Source organism: Tympanuchus pallidicinctus, unplaced genomic scaffold (assembly GCF_026119805.1).
Source record: "Tympanuchus pallidicinctus isolate F22 unplaced genomic scaffold, pur_lepc_1.0 scaffold35, whole genome shotgun sequence".
Lineage (NCBI taxonomy): Eukaryota > Metazoa > Chordata > Aves > Galliformes > Phasianidae > Tympanuchus > Tympanuchus pallidicinctus.
In genome coordinates this window covers 1,603,099-1,622,853 of record NW_026294753.1, presented here as the reverse complement: position 1 = coordinate 1,622,853, position 19,755 = coordinate 1,603,099, and the positions used below count along the sequence as shown (strand labels likewise).

Sequence of the window (19,755 nt, the reverse complement as noted above, 5' to 3'; positions counted from 1 at the left end):
GGATCTTCTATTCTCACTCAATACATTTACATTTGTCCTAACTTCTATTCCTACAGAACTCAAAATAATCCAATTCCTCCTCTCCAATGCTCACTCTGTACTGCTGTCCCAGGATGCTGTGCTGCAACACTTGCTCAGAACATGCCAGGACTTTGCAGAGAAAGACTTCCATGGATCAGGCGCTTCCCCTGCAACACTTTTCCCAACTTGTTTCATCCCAAACCACCTGGATGGAGAAGCAGAGGAGACAAAAAAAAAAAAAAAAAGCAAACAATTCTTATATGTTATTTTATGGCTCCATTGTGCAATAAAAAGAGGGAAAAGAAATACATGTGTGTGTGTGTGTGTGTGTGTGCACATGTACTTCAGGGAGTTTCCAAAACTACTGCCCTCCTTAGCTGCAGCAGCAAAATGAAGGAAGAAAGTGCCAGCATTGGGTTACTCCTATTGCCCAGAGAAGAGTGGGTGCCCCAACCCTGGAGGTGCCCATGGCCAACCTGAGCTGGCAGGGAGCACCCAGCCCATGGAACCACACGACCTTTAAGGTCCCTTTAGACCCAAGCTATTCTACCCCTCAAATATTTCCACACATTCAAGATGGCCCAAGGATTTATAATCTCATCTGAGACACTCTGTGCCCTGCGGGAGGTAACCCCAGCTTGCACAGGGGTACAAGGAGCCCCAGCACACACTGGAGAGGGGAAGCCAAAGGCAGGCTGTGCCACGGGGTCCCATCAGGGCACAGCAACCACAGATATTCACAGAACTTCAGTGTCAGGACCTTCTGCCTCGAATGCACTGCAGGCATCGGAGTAGGAGGGAATCAGGGAGAAAAACTGAAGTGTGGGAGGCAATTACAGCAGCCCTGCCAGACAGATCATCACGGCAGATAACGCTCGGGGAGAGGAGCTGTCACCCAGACACGAATGGCTGCACAAAGGGAACAGCAGAGCTCAGTGAAGACCAAGCAGCGCGCTTCAGTTTCTGCACACACACAGACCTCTCTGCACAAACCACCGCGTGCATTCGTTACGGTGTCAGCATCCAGGCACTGCCAGCAGTTAACTTCCAATTAATCAGGGATATTACACCAGCAGTGAGCTCCACACACCAGGTGCAATGAAGATCAAGTGTGTGTGTCTTTGTAGCTGTTCTGAAGCTATTTACAAGTTACAGGCAGGCAGAGGTCTGCATACACACAGGTACATTTGCTCAGCTAACCACAGTAAATTTGGAGAAAGAAAAAGCAAAAACTTCAACGAAAAGTGCAAGTTGTTTTCTTCTGTTCCTTTTCAGTGGTGCAATACCCAAATGCCTTTCAGTCACTCCTCAGCACCAGGCTTCTGTCTGCACTGAATCCTGTCCTAGAGCTGCAAGCTCTCAGTGCTGATCAGCAAGAGTTTGCTGGTCCTTGTACCAACCCTGCTGTCTCATACACCGAGCTGGTTTTCCTATCTGGCACAATGCCTTTTTGTTGCCCAGATGCTCAGAATCCCAAGCCTTCAGCCCAGCTCTCATCCTCACAATCCAGCACCCTCAGAAAACTCATTTGTGTATTACCTAACCCAACTGCCAAGACCTTCTCCATCCCCAATCCTGTCTCTTGTAAGGGACACAGAACTTCTCTAATGTGGTTTTCTTTTTTCCATTCTTCAATTAGAAAAGCTCACTAAGGACATCATGAAATGCCAGCAGCAGTCCATCCTGGTACAGGCTGCCTTTGTTACCAAAGCATCAACCCTTCTTGTGATCTATCAGTGCCATCTGTCAGGCATTCAAGCCCATCTCCCCTAGAATCCCAGAATCGTTTGATTTGGAAGGGACCTTTAAAGGCCATCCAGTCCAACTCCCTTGCTCTTGGCTTTGTGGAACTTCACAATCTCAGTGTTCTCCTTGACCCACTGCTCAGCTGTCTGGGTCTCTCTGGATGGCATCTCATCCCTCAGGCACACTGACCACACCACACAGCTTGGTGTCATCCTCACACTGCTGAGGTTGCACTCAATTCCACTGCCACTGATATGAAAGGTTCCAGTTCGACCCCACAGGGCTCTACTGTCATTGATCTCCATCCTCACACTGAGCCACTGACCACCAATCCCTGGGTGTTATCTTGTAATCCATTCCTCATCCATCAAACGGCCCACCCATCAAAACCCTATCTGTCCAACTTAGAGAGAAGAATATTATGGGGTACTGTGCCAAAGGCCTCACTGAAGTCAAGACAGATGACATCAGAGGCTCTTCCCTTGTCCAAGATGCAGTTACACCATCACAGAAAGCCACCAGGTTGGTCAGGGAGGATCTGCCCTTGGTGAAGCTATGCAGGTTCTTTTGCATGACATCCCTCTCTTCCATGTGCCTCAGCACAGCTTCCAGGAGGCTCTGTTGTATGATCCTACCCAGCAGAAAAGTGGGGCTGATAGGTTGGTAGCTCCTGATACTGTAGTGCAGTAGCAGAAGATACAGTAGCACAGACAGTGGATGTGCTGAAGGAAGCTGCAGGTCAGATCTTCCATTGCCTTGGTTTGTTTGTTTTTAAAACCTCATGGAGCGATAATCACAGCATCACTAATGCTGGCAAAGACCTCTAAGATTGAGTCCAACCGTACAATTTCCACCAATATTGCCTGCTAATCATAGAATCTTTTGAATTGGAGGGAACCTTTAAAGTTCATCTGATCCAACTCACCCCTCAATGAACCAGGACACCCACACCTCCACCAGGAGCTCAGAGCCTGGTCCAGCCTGACCCTGAATGTCTCCAAGGATGAGGCACCCTGTTTATACCCCTCCACTTTCAAAACCTTGAGCAGCACTTTGTGCAACAACAGGGTAGGACAGAACCTACAGCTCCAGAATTTCCATTTTCTGGTATCTGAGGTCAAGGAATCAACTTCAAATGTAAATGTACATTCCAAGTTAGATGTGAGAAGCAAATTCTTCACTCAGGGCGGTGAGGCACTAACACTGCGGTCCAGAGCTGTGGGTGCCCCATCTCTGGAGGTGCCTGGGCCCATGGGTGGCCCTGGGCAGCATGGCTAAGTGGGGGCACCCAGCCCAGGCAGGCAGCTGGAACTCAACCTTTAAGGTCCCTTCCAACCAAAGCCGTTCTGTGGTTCTATGTTTTGTATGTCCAGGAAGGTCACGACCTAAGAGATTTTATTATCACCACCATCATTTTATCCCAATATTCTGAAGGAAAACTGTGCATCTAGCTCAGGAAACAGCATGGAAGGAGCTACATCACAAGGCAGAAAAGCTGCATAAGGGAAAGAGTACAGGAAAAAGCAATAGGTATCAGAAAGCAGAAACAGTGAGGTCTGAAGCAATGAGAGTGGTCACAGGATGTACTTCTAAACAACAACATCCACACACCATCAGTGTAACTCAGCGTGGCCACAATAATCCAGACACAAGCTCTTTTGTCAGCAACCCTGAAGATTGCTAGACAGCATCCACAAAAATAATCACTAAACATCAGCAACAAATCTGGGCTCAGTCTGATCATGAAAAGCAGCACAGGCCAGGAAAAAGCAAGAGTAGTGAGTTTTAACAGTAATTTTCCTGATTCCATTGCAAATCCCCTCCGATGTGAAAAGGAGCAGAACTTCAGCACTGCTGCCAGTGTGACCTGAGTGCTCACTGCCCCATTTCTCCTTGCACATGAGCACACTGTGCAGAACGAGCTGCACCCTGCCTAGGTGCCATCTTTGCAGCAGTGAGACTCCCACACTGCCTCACATTTTATTTTTTTTTGTCTAAGTGGAATCCTCCTCCTAAGAAGGAAAGCTGGCAAATACTTGGCTTCTGCGTTCTGACTTGAGTTCAAATCCTAAAAAGGAAATGATTGGACCCTGGAAGAGGACAGATCAACGAATCCACGCTTCCTTATGCACATCTTTAACACATCTGCCCTCATCGATATGCATTTCAGTTAAGCAAATAAGTAAAAATGTGACAGAAAACACATTTCAATTTAATGCAGCAGATGGAAGCAAAAGGTCCTGCAAAGAGCTGCAAGAAACAAACTCAGAAGGTTGATGGCTTTCAAGAAGCGGGAGCTGCACATCATTAAGAATTTTGGCTACATTCTGATAAAGCTGAACTGCCAGAAGGAAAAAAAAAAAAAGAACTGAGACCACATGTATTAAAGCCTGTCCAGCAGTAGGAGGTAGGTTCCTTCATTCCTTAAAATGTAGCAGAAAATTGACAACACCACCAGCCTATGGCCCACGGTGCTAAGAATCATTCCCAGCTTTCTCGTTGCTGCAGTGCAACAAGATCAAGGGAGGAGCTGCACACTGAATGCATTCTCTCAGCCCTTTCTTGAAAAGCACTTCACACATGAGATGCTCTTCCAGCTCACGGGTCACACTGGAAAGAGCAGGAATTCACACCATCCATCATAAACGTACAATGTGTGCAACCGTGCTCCTGTGGCTCAAAGGGCAGCGCAAGGCTCCTCATCTCTGCTCTCCTAGTGATCCCTCCAGGCTCTGTGAAAAGCAGACCCTTCCCAACCCTAAGTGACATTCACATTACAAGGTACAACCTAAAATGTTTCAGCAATTGGTCACTTCATTTGGGCTGAATGTAACTGTCCATCTCACCATCCCTCCTCCCTGCCCACGTGAGGTCACCTTGTGCCCAATCCAGGGGGTCACAAAGATGTGTTTGTTCGAAGATGGAGCTGAGCCAAAATTCAGAACATCTGGATTTTATTTCATTTCATTTGCTTAACAAGTTTGGTACAGGATTAACTGTAATTCTGCTTTCATGGTCAGGTCTCCAAAACAGTCTTGTGCCAGCATCTGTGGTAGCTGTTTATTAGGAAGCACTTGCTGCTCAGCAGGACTGGCACATAGCATGTGAAAAGGAATAAGCATAGGGGAAAAAAGAGCATCAGAGTGATTCTGGAAATGACTGCAGATATGAAATGAAAAACGAAGCCAGGCTGAACAACACGACATGCCTGAATACTTTTCTAGAAAGGAATTCCTCAGTAAATACATACATGCACACATAGATCAGCACCCATGGCAGCACACAGGGCACCTTTACCCCCTCATGCCTGAAAAAAAGAAATCCAATGGAAGACTTCAAAGACAGCGAGGTGTTAAAGACCACTGGGTGTGTTCTGCTCTTCTCATTGCTCCCAGGTGGGGGGATCTAATGAGCCAAGATTAAGCCAAACCTTTATTATTCCTGCAAGTGCAGGGCTACTCCACTTCATACAGCTGAAGGTTCCCACAGGATTCGGTATTTCACAGGAGAGTAAAGTCACAAGATGTTAAGCTCTAATTGATCACTGCTTTCCAAATGTAAATTCAGAATAAATTTTGTGTCGTGAGAAGTTTCTTCAGGTTTGCTTACAATTATGTTCCCTCTGCTACGGGCTCTCCAAAAAAATACTCGAAACAGAAAGTCTTTAGAAAAAAGGGTTTGCATTTTGCCACGGCAGCTTAATATAAAATTGCACCCAACTGAAGCAATTATGACTTTCTCTGCTCCTTTTCCCTGTTTGATCCAAAGAGAATAAATACATCAGCTAGGACTAGCAACACAAGAGAACACTCAGACCCTTGGAAAACACCCACAAAGTAATGACTTCAAAAGATGTTTATTTGAAAAACAAACAAACAAACAGACATTACAAAAGGACCAGGTAGGAAACAATTATACAATGCATGTGCAGTTCATAGAGTAAACCATCTAGAGAGAAGACTCGATACACATGTAGCACACCCACCTGGAGCTCCTCAGATCACTTGCCATGGCAGGCAGATGCTGGGGTTCTTCTGGAAGATGAGCTAATCCATGGTACAGTTTCTATTTACTGCAAAAGCACAGATTGCACACAATTTTATTGACACTTTAAAAAAAATAATCTCATATTCAAGAGCTTCTCCAGCATTCTTCCAACCCACAGCATTAAGATACTGAATCTCCTAGATTTTTGTTTTTAAATTCAAACTGATTCAGATTTCATGTTTCCATGCTACGAATTCCTCCTCCCTCCCTCCTCCCATGAACAACAAATCCCTGCTGTCTACACATGGTTTTACCTGGCAAAGCATACCTGGATTCTTTGATAAGTTAGCTAAGGAAGGAGTCCAGGGAGGTAATGATCTGTCAGAACAAGATTCACAGGCAAGTCCTATCAACCCAAATCAGGGAGCTGAGATACAGCTAGCACTTCCACTGGGTTTCAGAGCAAACACAGTCTGAACTTGAATAAAAATAGGAATGTTTGTCTTTAAAGCACAGCTAATAGCCAGCAGCAGTCCCTCACCATAAAGCAAAGAGGACCCAGCTGAACTTGTAAGACAGAAATAAACACTGGCAAATGAATAGTTTCAAGCAACAAGCACTGCAGAGACAGTAATCCTCAATCAGGAAAATGAACAGAGAATGACACTGAACTGCACCTGAGTCTGTGCTTCAAAAGACAACAAATGTAATTACAGCATATTGCAATCTGGATCCATACAGAAACACCTTAAAATTCAACAACGTGTCTGAGAGCATCGTGGAAAGGCTAAAAATCTTAGATATCTCTTTTCCTCCCCAGTAATAAAAATATGCCCCAATTCTTCATGGTTTCAGCAGCTGTCTGATCAGTCCAACATCTGTCCAATAAAACTCTATGGACTGGGTCAGAGAAAAAAAAAATCAGAACAGATTAAGGGTTTGGTTGTCCACCACCTGCCCACACGTAGAACTTACCTTCTCCACTGCAGAACAGCTCTTGGACACGCTATGGAAACAAAGGTTTCTATCAACACTGAAATATTCGTCCAGAACAGAGGAATCCACAGAAGTCACTCTGCACCTATGGCTTCCATATTTATCTCAGACTACGAGGACTAGATATGAATACCTGCCATCAGTTCACGTTGCACATCGCTGTTAGTGCTCATCACAGTCTCTGTCCTTCAGCATCTAAAAACAGACCAGAGTTGAGATCATTACACTTTAAAGAAGAGAAAGCCGCTGTAGCAGAGTTCAGGCCCTCCAGTCCTACACCAAGGAAAAGAAGTGGGAGGTCAGCAGATATGAATGCAGAAATGTGATCTCTCCTTAAAAATAACGTGTACAAAACAGACACAAAAATCCCAGCAAAGACTGGGCCGTCCTCCTCATTAATGTGATGAGTTTTATGGAGATTTCCAGTAATAATACTGTATCAATAGCTAATCAACTGTCAAATACACAGGCAGTTTAAGGAAAATGCCACTTGAGCTAAGTGTCAGATTATTCTGCCGTCTCTCTGGGAGAATAAAGCCAAAGGTAATTGAAATGAAGCACAACAGCCATCAAATATCCCAAATTACTGAATTATATTTGGAAAGATCTTGAGCAGTTCTTCAAAATAAACAGTGTCCATTTCCACAAATACCTACAAATTAAAATACAGGATTAAATATGGAAACAAGGGAGGCAGAGGTAACCCAAGTTACTGCGCCAGCTTACTAAAAGAAATGGGATATTCCAGCCAAAGGTATTTAGGCTATTTTGCACTTTAGTCCTTGAATATCATGTCTTCAACTTGGTCCAGTGTAAGTAAATAAATATCCCCATTCTTCAGTGATAAAGCTTTCTTTTTAAGTTTCTCCTGTTGTACATTGGGATTTTTTTTTTTTAAGCACAGAAAAAAGATAAACCTACTAGGAACAGGCAAAGATGGGAATGAATGCAGTGTATTCAGAGGAATGACAAACAACCAGGCTACAAAGTTCCTCATTGCTTACCCAAGCCTTGGCAATGCTACGTGCCAGAAATGCACTGCCCTGAGAGCATCTTCTAAACCTAATGGTAAAAGCAGCAGAGATGAAACACAAACTAATTTGGGAAAAAACAAAGAATGTTGAGATTCAGAAGCTACCTCAACAGCTTGAACCCCAAGGAGATGAAGGCTCACACAGCCATACACAACCAGGCTGATCATCCTGCCATGGCTCAGCAGAGGTTAAGACATTTAGAAGAAAATCTCTCATCTCAAGTGGAACTGACCAACAGTAACAGCAAGAAACAATGGTTGATGGACTTCTACCATCAGCCTGCAGGCATGAAGCTGCAAAGCTTGCTCAGAACAAGCTGAAATCCGAGACTAAGTGAATTCTTGGGTTACAAGAAGTGTAATTTGCATTTAAAAACAAAAAAACCCAAACTGATACCATGTCAATGAACCAGTCAAGTGTGCAATACCCTTGCGCAGGAAAAGCTTCGATGTCATCTTGTCTGCTGTCTCCTGCACTGTTCTGGAAGATGAAGCTGTCACCAGAAGCATTAAAGGTTGCACTTGAGAAGCATGAAGATCTGAGCAGAGGAATCAGGAACCACTGCACACCCCAGATGTGCAGCAACACCTCACAGCCCAGGCAGCCCCACCTCAAGGCCAAGTGAGCAGTGCCAGACGGTGCTTCGTGACCAGGAGCCCACTGCAAGGAATGAAAGGACTGTCACACTTTCACTTCTTGTGAACACGATGAGGAGGCTGGAAGGCCCATTTCAAAAAGAAAGGGTCAAAGCCCAAATGGAAAAGGACCACAGAATATCAAGAGGTGAAAAGTTGCAAGCAAAGCTATGTAGTTTTGACTGCTGATTTCTTGGTTTGTTAGGATTTTGCTAAGAGCAGGAAATACCCTTTCACTGAGCTCATGAGTGAAACTGGAAAGGCCCCACGTGTGCCAGGCTTTGCACATCTGTGAATGAAGCAGGAGCTGCAGGCAGAGGAACTGCTGCAAATCTGAATGCCAGGCCCACCTTTCCCACCTGATGCAGCACGTGCTGAGTGGCAGCAGGAGCCACCTGAACTCAGAAGAGAGCCAGTATACAGAAGAGACAGAATGAAAGGATTTGACAACTGAAAATAAGCAGTTAACAACTATAGGAGAACCAGCAGACACTGATGCTTCTAGAGCACGTCACTGCTGTCAGAATCCTCGTGACTGTAGAATTCCAGAAAGCACATTCATTACTCCACGTGAGCATTCCTTCAGGGGAATCAGATCTCCAAGGTGCTCCTTAACACGTGCAGTCAGCCCTCTGAGCAGGGCTAAAGTCAGCCACGCATCAGCCCTGTGCTGAGCCAGCTCAGAGCCAGGCCTCAGGAATCCAGCACAAGATGTGTACGAACCCATTGCTTTCAGGGCCATATCTACTCTGGAAACAGCTTAAGACCTTTCTGTGCACAACCTGACAATACAGATTTATCTGACCTGGAGCATGACAAACCAGCTTGGCTTAAGAGGACCTCAGCAGCTCCACTCAGGGATTCCTGCTCGCTTCCCTTCATTACATCCCACCACAGGAACATCATTATGGAAGGAACCCCATCTCCTCCTTCCTAGGTATTAGGGTCTGATAAATTAACTAACTTTCTTCTCCAGTCTAGATGTTCGTCTTCCCCTCCCTAATACTTCCATCTGGAATACCATCAAAACACCAAAATGAGAAACATGCAACAAAAACAAAACTTCCAGCACTGCAAAGGGCACTAAAGGCCAAGAGACAGAAGTTGCACTGTATCTTATCAACCTTCAGCATCCAAATGCCTGCCCTTCTCTATCCAGAAGATGCAGTATTATTCAGTTCTTCCCTACATCAGGGATAAACAAAACACCAGGGCTATTCTTTTGTTTTCTTCTTCTCTCAACACAGATCATGCAAAAAACAAAAATGAAAACAGAACAACCAAAAAGCAGAAACTGGAATCTGTTAAGGCAAAGGATGATTGATTTTTATTTTGCTCTCCCTTTATTTTTTTTTTTAAATCATATGGTATTATGAAGTCTCCCAATTACTCCAGATGAGCCCTGCAAAGCAGCAGGCACCTCTCAGAAGACACTGACATGACTCAGATGGCACCAAATGAAGGTGCTTTCTCACAAACAGCTGGGCAGTTATATAACTATCCCTCTATTTCAGCTCTACCAAAAGCTAATCAAGGTCCAACTTCCTAAACACTTCAATTGAAACTCAAGAAAAAGTGAAATATTCGCTTCCCTATTCAATTTTGTTGTTGTGAATGTTGGCATGGAGAATTAGCTCTAAAGCAAAAGAGAACTGCAAGTCAAGCCTTCTGACTGCAGTGCACGATGAATCATATGAGAGATTGATAGGGACAGAGCCAGGAAACCTACAAAACACTCAGAAAAGTATATTTAAAAATACAACAATAATATCGAAAAGAAAAGAGAGATTCCTATGATCTGTGTCCTCATTTCTCCACTTGGCAGTTTCTTTTTGGTGTTCTTTTTCCCCCATGTAGTCTGCAGACATTGAAAAGCCATCCTCAGCCATCCCAAGGCCAACATGATCTGCTACAGCACAGTGCTGGGGTGCTAAAACTTCTTACATCAGGATACAACTGAAATCTGTGTGCAGGATTGTAAAAAGCACTCAAAAATACTTCCATCAAGAAGTCTGTCTGAGCTACTCTAATGCTGAAAGCACCAGGCCAAAATTAGCCTTGATGTAACTGAAGAAATACAGTTTGATTATACTGGGTATTATTTTAATAAGGGTAAGAATGTGGTACAGAGCACAAGAAGCTATGATGTGTCCAATGGCTGTGCTCTCAGAAGCCCTTTCCCTCCTGTTAGGACCCCAGTTGATGAGATGCATCATTCAGAAGCTGAAGAGCAGCTCCACGCTGCAAAGCTGCCTGAGCTCTTCAGTATCACAGCATTCCTGCAGGCTGGGATTCCCCCAGGGGAAATGCATTCTTTCTCATTTCTTCATGCATTTCAGAACATTGGCAGGATGCTTTCACTTGATGCTGTGGCGCAGTACAGCACCCTGCCACATCCACACCAGGAATGAAATGTATCCAAAAAAGCCTGCAATCAAACTTCTGAAGTATAAAGACGATTAACTTACCATCTTGCTCAGTTCATATGGCACCATGCACATTCTTCTGGGGTAATGTGAGACAAGATGAGAATAGAAGCTGAAACATTATTAGTAGATAAAAGGGACCAGGCACTTACATACTGAAGAAATAAAAAAAGGGTTTTTTTGGAGCTTGATTTCCAATTGCTGTGCAGACAAGTATCATTTCTAAGATGTTTTATTTATGCAATTTACAAAAAAAAAAATTATTATTATAATATATATATATATATATATTTTTTTTTTACACAGCTCTGGACTTTTGCTTCTTTCAATTCTACCATTACTCCTCTTCTTCCAGACAGCACACACCTGCACTGAATTGCTGTAATGACTGAACTGAACCAGGAATATAATTAGCGGAGGGTCTAAGTGTTTAATCACATACTGCATCTCGTTTTTCATCAGGTAGTCTTATCTCCATGAGTAATGAGTCCTTTCCAATCTTTTGGTATTAAAGCCTGACAGTGTTATTCTTCAAGATGAAAATTATGTAGTCTCAATTTGGTACAGAAAAGATTTATTGCTATCACAAGCAAAGGCTCTGTGTATCAGAAAGTCTGGCTCTGCTAGAAACCAGTCTGGTCTTTCCTGTCCTATGCTTCCCCCTGGAGGTCCTATCACATATTTCTACACTGCAGTCTCTATTGCACAGAAGATTCATAAATTCAGACATTGTCACCTACCAACAGATTCAGCAGCTGCCAACAGAGAATCCATGCGAATTATTCTACACCCATATTCAAGAACAAAGCTCAGCCTCAACACACAGCTGTATCCAGGGCTAGGTCCAGCTCAGCATCTGCATGATACACATTTTAATATATAAAAAAGTTCAAGTATGTTTTTGCCCTGTACTACATATTTTCAGTCATAACTGGGAGCTTCCTAAAAAATACAAGATGTTTGAATAGAGATGATTAATATAAGCACGTAACTTGTTAGCATTCCAAGCATGTAGGATCTCAAGCTGAAAAGCACACAGCAACAGAAGGCAGCACAGAACTCAGTTACTGTTACTTACTTGCTACCACTCTGCTGGCCACCAAGCCTAGGAGCACCTTCTCGCTTTCGAAAGCTGAGATTTCACACTAAGCAAGACTTCCATTATGCTTGTACAGCAGTTTATTCTGTACCCCCACTGAGAAAGGGTGCACTCCTAGAATGACTAATTGAACAACAGAGGAGGAGATTACAATGGAAAGATGCAGTTCACATTAAGCATTCTTTAAAAATAATTTTTAAAAAGTCCTAAAACAACACGTAGCTTTATCAGGCTATCTTCTCCCTACCCAAATGCTGCTGCTACTCCGTCCTTAAGTATCATCTTCAGAAAACCTAAGATGCAAGAACAAAGACGAGAGAGACATCATCTGACTACAACACATTTCTTTTAATGCAACTTCAGTACAATTTTGATGCTGGTGTTTGCAATCCTTCGCCCATGCAAAAATTCCCTTGGACATTTTTATTCTAGTTCAGGATTTTCAAAGACTTCCTATGTGTTTTTGTTTCAGAGACCTGAGGTGACTTCACCTGCTCTTGTTTGAGAAGTGCACAGTAATGGGCACTCCAGTAAGACCTGCTTTCATGATGAGCACACTGCGAGGAAAGAATGCTGATTGGTTCCAGAAATAAACTGTCCCAATGTGTTCTTCAGGTACAGGGAGATTTCAGTCAAACAGCAAGAACCAAAAATGTGCTGCCTATCTTATCAGCTGATTTCAGAGCAGGAAGTTAGAGCACAGCCCTACTAAAAGCTGCTGTAATGAACAAGATGCCGCATCTTGACATCTTTCCACACTCATCTGTACCACGTTTTACTCCCTATCTTCAGCTGGCAGAACAGTAGCACCACGTACATCCCACTCCACTCCTCATTCTTTCTAGCCTTGTATAGGGCACATTATCACCAGGTTTTTTTTTTAATTGTCATTTGAATAAAGGAAGGCAGTATTCTGGCTCTTCCACATGTATCATCCTCAATTGTACACAAACCCAAACCAGAGAATTAAAACATCAGTGTTGTCTTAGATCAGTTCCCCAGTGCATACTAAGCACTAGCAAGAGAAGTGCCTGCATGAGAAAGAACTGCTTTCTTGCACTGAGAAACATCTGTACAACTGAAAACCACCAGATACTCATCTACCCGAGATGAAAGAAATCACTGTTTGGAAGAACTTGCTTCCTGCTCCAGGTGGTCTGTCAGATGAAGAGTTCTGGCAGTGGGAACAGAGGAAAAAGTGAAAACCAAAAGACCAGGTGCTAAACTGGTAAAAACTACTCGTACTACAAGTATTTGGGTGGTGAAGTTTCTCCAGATAAATGTCTCCAACAACTCACATCTGAAGGAACGTCCCCAATTTGGCCAAAGAAAGGAAGGTATGGTATTATCCATAATTCTACTGAACAAAAAGAACTGGGTTCTTTCAGTGTTTTCAGTAAGGCTGTTCTTGTATACCTTTTTAGGCACGTTAACTACAATTTCTTTTCCTAGTATGCTGGATTCAGCAAATGTGCAGCTCTCTGTATCACTTAAACAGTAGTTAATCAAAAGACACATATGGCATTAAGAAGGGAAGAACATGCATCAACCACAGAGTATACACCTATAATGTGCAACTGAAAAACCAAAATGCAGAGGCACAGAAGTAGAAAAACAAGTTAGTGTAGAATAATGGCTGAGTATACAGGAATAGTAAATGATGCTCACTACAATTCCTTTGAAAGGAACAGAGTGGTTGAAGACAATGTAGTGTTTCAGCAGTACTCACAGTTCTATTCACTCCTAGAAACTACTTTACCATCTTCCTGCTGCAGCTGTATTTTAAGACAGATTCTTAAAGAATCTACAAGCTGCACAGTTCAACACACACTGCTTTCATATCGCTGCCTCCCAGTGATGCAAAAATGCAAAGCAAACAGACTTGGGATATATTAAATTAGCTGTATTCATACCCTGGTTGGTGAGGAAAGGGTTTATTAACAAACTGAAGTTTCCTTCTTGAGAGTTCAGGCAGACTTAAGTACAACAGGAGGAAGAAAGTGTCACAGTGAGAGCGGCGGACTCCCAAAGTCACTGTCATGATCCTCCTCTGGAAGCTCTGCAGGGGTTCCCCAAGCTGTGGCTCTCTGGAAACCACTGTATATACCTTGCAGTAAAAACCTTTCATAGCTAACCCTGATACAAACAACACTGAGAGTCCAAATCAGTAGAAAACCTTTATGCTCAAAATGCCATATTTGCAACTGTAACTGAAAATACATGGCTGTCAGTTCACAACAGACAAGCCTACCAAAAAACAGAAAACCAAACAAGCAATCTTTCTCAGCCTGTCAAAACCCTCTACCTTGCAGTAAGTGTCATCATACAATCCCACAGCACCCAAATTTACGGCTTTTATATTATTAGAGTACAGAAAACTATGAACTGATGTAAAAGATTTAAGTGAAAACTAGCAAATTAAAGGAACAAACACTCTAAATACCGCCTCAGAACGATGGTGATTCCTCAATGTATTCCTTCAACAAGTTCAAATTTAACTAAAAATCCATTATTACTGTTTTCTGTTTGATGGAGTAGGGGGAGGAATGGGACAGAACAGTAAGAGAAAAGCATTTACTGCTACTAGGGTTCAAGCATTGCTTGCTGAATCAACCCACTCTTGCTGTTTTTGCACTAAGATCTTGTCATCTACTATAAAACCACTTTACTCAAGTGCTAGCATGTTTGCATCTCATTTCAGCAACACCTATCTACATAGCCAGTCATTTGATGCTCTTTTGCTGCTTCTCTCTTAAGCTTGAGCCCAGCTGCTAAAAGAATACTTGACGCCATTTCCAATGAAATTGTGGAATGAGAAGCTCTTCAGAATTGCCTTTCACACCTGAAAAGCCTTGTGAAGTCTGGAAGGTGTAGCTTTCTCTGCGCACATCCTTGCTCAGTGATTTTATTTAATCCATAAGTTTTTCGTATTAGAAAGATAAAGAGAGGCCAAAGCCTCTCCTGCACAAATGGTTCTCTAACATGGAACACCTGGATCAAACAACTGAGTTCAGTTCTGGAAGGGAATGTGGAATTGCCTAAGAGGCCTGACAGCTGGCTGACAGACACAGTTATCCTCACCTGATGTGCAACATTCAGAGCCCCTCTGAGACATCCAAAGGAACAGACTGTTCTGACTGTAAATAAAGAGTATTTTATTCCTTAGCACTCAAAAGATCCACCTCAAGGAGTGCATCCTGACCTTCAGAGCAGGTTTTGAGTACATTCCCACCCAGAGCAAGACCACAGAAAAGCTCTGGGACAAAGACTTGATGAGGAGGAACAGCCCACTGCAAGCACTTCTCTTCTGGTAAGGTTTATACTGAAGGCAGACAAGAGGATATTCTTCAAAACTAAGAGCTCTCACAGCTTCTGGTAAAGAGCTGCAGGCTCAGACTTCCTCAGCACCGTGGCTTCTCTACTTTTCCAGAAGGCCTGGACCTCTTCCCTTTCCAGTATGTTCAAAACAAAAAGATAAGCAGAAAATATTTTTTCTGCTCCTTTGCCTCCAAACAACCTAAATACCTGAAATGCAGTCACAGGCAACAATCCAAGCAGAAACAATGAGACAGGAATCACAGGAGCATTAGGATGCATTTCATGCCTCGCGACTGGCAAGAGTGAAAATACAGCGATGAATACGAACAGGCTTCATCTGCTGTCTCACAGGAAGAATCATTTATCCTGGTTTTACTGGGTAAGCGAAGGTGAAAATGACTGATAACTAAGTGGATGGCAATGAAAATATATCCTGTCAAACATAACTTACAGGGCTCCTTTTGGCTGCTTGTAAACTCTGAGCAAAGCAGAATTCTCCACACTGAACAAATCTCCTCATCCAAGTTCCCTGGGAAAACTGTATTAACTGAAATGATTCAGCTGTTGAAATCAACAGCATTTCCACAAAATAGCATGTTAAATGCTTGCAGATAAGGTGCTACAAGCACTGAACAAAACAAAAACGAGGATGAAGCACATCCACATCAACAGAAAGAACAACGTAAGCACAACTGGTTTTGAGTGAAAACCTGTAAGGATGAGTTTAAAATCTGTGGTCTTATAAAACAGATATGGAATATAAAATGGAATTCCTATTCACGTTGGTGCTTGCTCTCCAGCTGCTGCCAGCATTGAGCTGCACTAACTTTTTTGCTCACTCATAACACACTGTATTTGAAAACTAAATTCAAGCAGGGTTTGAGATCACACCTAACAAGAAGCAAACCAACAACGCATCCAAGAATGGGTTAAAGAAAGCAAACACAGGAAACATCTAAATACCAAAGTTACTATTTTACAACTTCTATCCAGTTCTTCTGAGTGCACGCATTACGATTCTGCCTGAATTACACACCTGAACTATTTTTAAACACAGGTCTTTCAGTTTGTGCAGGTTTCACTGCTTCAACTCCTGCAGAAACGTAAGCACAGCAAGGAACTGAAAGAGAGAGCATTCGTTGTTAAGACAGCTGAATGTTCTCCCACATTACATTTTCTTTCCTGTCACAAAATTTATGTTACTTCCACATCCTGTTAAAATGCAGGTTAGGTATGCATCCACTGCATGCTCACATTGAAATGTCTCAAGGTATGTTGGAATACTGTCATGTAAGCATGTACTGGTGCATTTCACACTCGTTACTTGGAATTAAAAAGGGTAAAGAATAACTTCTCTGCAGTCAAAGTTGGGTGCAGTTGAGTGCTATCAAAGAAATGTATTCCAAGTAAGGTACACCTGGGAATAACTAAATATATTTTCATACCAGAAATTATTATAGATACCTCCACTCAACCAGTTACATTTCTTCTCTATCGATGTCACTCCTAGAACTGGCATGCCCTTCAACTTCTTGCTAACGAGTGACTAAACTGGAAATCCTTCTATAGCCCACTAAGCTCTTTCAACTTCTCTGCTCCTTTGTAAGCACTGCGTCGTGGACTCAGGAAAAGAAAGTTTCGACCCTGCTGGTGGAGGAAAGAAATGCGCAAGGTAAGCAGTTGCCATGAGGGACTCCTTCTATCAAGATGCCTAAGTATTTTAAGTTTCATCTGCAACGCTTCCAAAATCCATCTTCAGCTATTGCTATTTGCCTATAATACACATAACATACCTTACCCAGAAAGAAACAACTATGACAATTTAAGTCCTGTTCTCCTGATGTTTTCTACTGGGACCAGCTATAAGTGCCCCTCAGTTCATCAGAAATTCATTCACAACTGTTACATGATAGGATTGTCATATTCAGAAGGTAAATGATCCAAACTCATGATATGCCAGTTTTGGTTCTCATTTTCAAGATAAAATTTTATTGCAAAGATCTACTTGGACACATTTTTACAGCATTCTTAAGACTTTGAAGAAGTGTGCTCTAAGGTCTTTGCTTTCTCACGATAGGAAAAATATATATATACACATCTAGCTTTGATTACAGAAGAAAAAAAAAAAGTAAGTGTTCAAAACCATTTATGCTTCCAGCATCTCTAAAATAGCATCACCCATTTTTCTCTTGAAGCACCAGTCACTTTATTTTCAGTGCTTGGAATCTCTCCATGGCAGAAGTAGATTTTCAACAATATTCCAGCGATCAGGGCTGTGGAGATCACCTCCTCCCCCCACGCCAACCCCTCCCACCCAAAGCCCTTTAATCTCACCAAAGTAAATTAGAAAGAAAGTTGTCTTACCGATAACTCCAAGGTTAATGTCCCTTGCGACCCCCACCTAGCAAGTCGACATCATGACATGTCAGGTCAGCCTCAATCACGCTTCCCTGATAGTCAGGTAAAAGGAAGGAGTTAAAATACAAAATTGACACTTGCACATTTCTGGACATCAGAAAATGTGATGCAATATATTCTGAACTGTCTTTCAGAGCTTCTGGTAACCTCCAGATTGTTTTAAAACTTCTTCAGTGGGATTATTCTATTCTCAAATTTCAAGAGCTCCTGATCAATATCCAAACGCTGCAGATACACCCTGACTGTTTTGTTTGGGTGAGAAATGAAGATCCCCTTCAATGATTTTTCATTCCTTCTCTACAGTTTTCATTAACTAAATTACACGAAATGTAGCTACTTGGTTTCAAAATGCTTTAAGCCAAAATACTGCATCCAAACAGCTTCCTTTCAATACTAAGTTAACAGAAGCTCAGAGTTCTTGGGGAGTTTTGTTTGCTTTGTTTGTTTTTAATAAACAAGAAACACAACTCAGCACACTCTTTCTATAAGGCTCTGAGCTATCAAGTAGCCACAATCCAATCCGGCATACTTTCAATATGCAAATAATCCTTCATCCCTTAAGCACTCACATATGACCCAAAGACTGCCTGGGAAAAATACACAGGACTGGGTCCTTGCTGCTCAACACAAGGGCCAGGCTCATAATTTGTGGACAACTATTAAGCCTTGCTGAGAGTTAATCCATTACATCAGAGTCTGCAGGCCCAGGTGCCAAACACTTCTTTTCTAAGAGACTGAAGACATTTTGCTCAATACCTCCAATTAATTTTCCTGCTAGCCTTATAATAAGAGTGTCTTCTGTATTTTTACTGTGTAGTTCAAAATACAGAAATGGGCTTCAAGTCCAAATGCAGAGAGGTCAAAAAATGGTCAGGGTTTTACAGTCACCAATATTTAATGGTGAACGTCTACTGAGACTTGAGAGTTTATTTAGAAAAAGCTTTAAGCAATGCAGTTGTCATTCTTTCTGATAATTATGCTATAGATGATGAGTCCTGAAAGTAAACAGTTGCTACAAAAAAATAAACAAACCTTTTAATACTTTGGAAAATGCAGATTATACTTAACGAATTAGTAAAATTAAGAGCTGAATTTAGTAAATTGATGATGTTAATAATGCGCAAGTAAGCCTACAACAACATAATAGCTGTAAAACGTTTTGCTCAAAAGTTTTGGAATTGCTATAAATCTAGCAACCTACTTTTTTATTACTTATAAATCAAACATCAATACAGACATTAAGCAACTGCTATAAATGAGTGATCAAATGATTACTACAATCCCATTTCATGGCTCCTCCTCCAATGCCAGCAGGACACTGATAGAAGTTTAATATTGGCTTACAAATTGAAGTCCACTTTCAACATACTTTATAAGAGGAATTTTGCTAAGTTATACTGAAGAAAAGATCAAAACAGATGCATGAGAGTAAATTTATTTTTTCCTTTGACTATATATCAGAATTGTGCTGAGAAGATTCTTCCCTCGAGTGTCTCTCATCACGTACAGTAGATTTTCCCACTGTGCTACAGTATTTTGCCCCCTTTTTTATCCCGATAATTTCATTGGATAAGCTGAGTTCATGGTACATCACTACTGGACTAAGCTGGAGTACACGTGATCTTTATGGACTCAGTGGGGTGCTGTTGCAAATTTAAAAGGTGAACTTAAGTATCCATCAATCACATAAATTGCAGAACTTGGTAATGCTATAAATATAAACTCTTACAGATTTTCATTTTCAGATATAAAAATGTAGACAACTGTCATGTTCAATAGAAATATTTGGATAATTAGCGATTTTGGCAGAAACAAATACAAGATGCAGCTTTACAGTTCTTGAGGAACACAATTTTTGTTACTTAGGTGCCTTGTAAACATTAGAACTGAAGTGTTTCACTTCCCCACGCCTCCCTCCCCCCATAAGCATGCACTGGGGCTTCATCTCTCCTGGGCTATCACTGGAAATCCACTCTGCAAGTCACTACCTCTCTTCCAGGATGGACAGTGCTTAAAATTTGAATCCAATTAAAGTGCCCTAAGCCAGATCCCCTTCCCAATGACTAATGCATATC

General features: G+C 42.1%; 1 long non-coding RNA gene across 2 annotated transcripts; it reads right to left on the bottom strand.

Moving 5' to 3' along the window:
- Positions 1–4,704: 4,704 nt before the first annotated feature.
- On the bottom strand, positions 4,705–17,615 carry LOC128088566 (uncharacterized). 2 transcript variants are annotated; one of them, XR_008210289.1, is made up of 3 exons: positions 16,727–17,615; positions 16,299–16,382; positions 4,705–12,067 (listed from the first exon to the last, which is right to left on the bottom strand). It is a non-coding gene; the product is annotated as an uncharacterized LOC128088566 (long non-coding RNA). The 2 variants fall into 2 exon arrangements; XR_008210288.1 differs by having other exon boundaries at positions 16,299–17,615.
- Between the last annotated feature and the right edge of the window lie 2,140 nt (positions 17,616–19,755).